Source organism: Amblyraja radiata, chromosome 20 (genome assembly GCF_010909765.2).
Source record: "Amblyraja radiata isolate CabotCenter1 chromosome 20, sAmbRad1.1.pri, whole genome shotgun sequence".
In the NCBI taxonomy this organism is placed as follows: domain Eukaryota; kingdom Metazoa; phylum Chordata; class Chondrichthyes; order Rajiformes; family Rajidae; genus Amblyraja; species Amblyraja radiata.
In genome coordinates this window covers 36,709,430-36,711,929 of record NC_045975.1, presented here as the reverse complement: position 1 = coordinate 36,711,929, position 2,500 = coordinate 36,709,430, and the positions used below count along the sequence as shown (strand labels likewise).

General features: G+C 47.7%; 1 protein-coding gene across 1 annotated transcript in view; it reads right to left on the bottom strand.

Moving 5' to 3' along the window:
* The window catches only part of LOC116984851 (protein FAM180A-like), a 13,316-nt gene that overhangs the window by 10,029 nt on the left and 787 nt on the right, over positions 1 to 2,500 (bottom strand). The window lies entirely within an intron of this gene.

Here is a 2,500-nt window from a genome sequence, read left to right as displayed (position 1 = left end):
TCTACGTAGGTTACTGAATTACACATGGAACCTTGCCACAGCAAACTCTTCCTGAACCTGGATGTTACAGTTTTCAGGCTCCTATACTTTCTTCCCAGTGAAATGAGAGTGTGGCCAGGGTGGGTCTCTGATGATGCTGGCTGCCTTTTCGAGGCAGCGACATCTGTAGATCCCTTTGATGGTGGGGAGTTCAGTACCCGTGACGGACTGGGCAGTGTTCACCACTTTTAGCAGTCTTCTTCATTCCTGGGCGTTTAAGTTGCTGAACCAGGCCGCGATGCTGAACCAGGCCGCGATGCCGATATGCTCTACTGTACACAAGGGGGTATTTGACAACATGCCAAATCTCCGCAATCTTGTCAGGAAGTAGAGGCATTGATGGGCTTTATGTTTACATCAATGCGCTGGGTCCAGGACAGATCTTCACAAATCTGCACGCCAGGAATCTGATGGTTTCGACACTCTCCAGCATCGTTCTATTGTTGGAGACAGGTTTGTGGATCCTAAGCCAGTCAGGTCTTCACACCATCTTCCCACTCTCTCCCCATGCCCTCTGACTCCCTTGTGATGTAAATGTCGATCTCTCTCCTCCTCGAGTATATTCAATGAGCCTGCCTCCTCAGCTCTCTGGAGTAGAGGAATCCAAAGATTCAACACCTCCTCTCCTGACCAAAGAAATTTCCAACCAGGGCAACACCCTCTCTGCATCAACCTATCAACCATCCTCTGAATCTAATGTTTCCGCAGCTTCTGAGGGGCCCGGTCACCCAGAGAATGGTGAGTACCTGCCTAGCACTGTCAGAGGGGGCGCTGGAAGCTGGGACGATGGCAGCATTCTAAGAAGTGTCTATAGGAGCACTTGCATCACCTGGCCATAGAAGGCCACAGACCAAGTTCTGGAAGATGGGATCAATACTGATGTTGCCCGCTGGCCGGTGTAGACCTGGTAGGTTAAATGGCCTGGTTCCTGACTGTATGAATCCCTGTGATTCTACCATTTCTAAACTCCATTGAGCACATTCTTCCTTCATACTCCATGCAGCCCCTCTGCATAACACAGTGAAGGTGGGCATGATGGTGGGAGGACAACTTCAACTACCACTATACAAAGGAGGAATCCAGGGTTTAGAGGGAAGAATGGTGAGAATGGTCAGATATCAAGATACCAAACTATCACTAGTATCTAGAGTGATGCTAGAGGCTCTGACAGTGGCCTCAAGTAGAGGAGCAGGAGGTGGATGCATCACCAGAGCTCCAACGTTCCTCACCCGCAATCACAAACGTGCACACACCGCTGTACACTCCCCATGCATTGATCTGGTTCAGAGATGGGCGGGAGGAGGGTAGACGGTGACCTCAGAGCGCTAGGCCCCCGTGTTGACAGAGTTGTCCCATCACTGTGCCTGTCATTCTGTTTGTATCCGCACCTGTTAACATGCACCAGGCCTCTCCCCAACAACGATGAGGCGACTCGCCACGCTGGGCCCTCACTTATTAATACCCCTTGGGTGTCAACATCGGTCCGTCTACAATACCTGTCTACAAACCACAGCAACATGCTCTAAACCTGTCAGTAATGAATAAACACAGCTATTAATGCGAGTGAAAACATACTCGCAGTAATAACTGTCAGCAGGAATTACAATCAGTGGATGAATACAACCTGCACTTAGCCATTGGTTAAATGCTGCTATCAGTAATTGATAGAGATGGACAAATGTGCACTGTAGTCAATGCTGGTCTGTCAGGAATCAATGCTCGTGCATCAATTGAGTGAAAGCAAGTGGTTAAATGTATTTTGTAGTGTACGCAAAAACTCTGAGTAATTAGTGGATGGGATATAATCAGTAACTCATGCTTGAATACCACCCGTTTTGGAACGGGAATAAAATTGTTAAATTAATAATTAAATGGGTTAATGAGGAACCTTCTTGTTTGTTGATCAATCCGGGGGCTGTGTATATGACCCTGGTACATACATGTCCAGGCTTTGTCTACATGACCCAGGTACATACATGTCCAGGGCTGGGTGTATATGACCCAGGTACATACATGTCCAGGGCTGGGTGTATATGACCCTGGTACATACATGACTGGGGCTGGGTCTATATGACCCAGGTACATACATGTCCAGGCTGTGTTTATATGACCCTGGTACATACATGTCCGGGGCTGGGTCTATATGATCCAGGTACATACATGTCCAGGGCTGGGTCTATATGACCCAGGTATATACATGTCCTACACTCAGCAGCTGGGCAATTTGAATTCTCTGAGTTAAATAAGTCTGCAATTAAACACTCGTCTCCGTGTGGTGACTAGGGAACTATTAGACTAACAAATAAACAAAAACATCTGAAAATTGACTCAAAATGCTGGAGTAACACAGCTGGACCGGCAGCATCTCTGGAGAGAAGGAATAGATCCAGAGATGCTGCCTGTGCCGATGAGTTTCTCCAGCATTTTGTGTTTATCTTTGGTGTAACCCAGCATCTGCCGT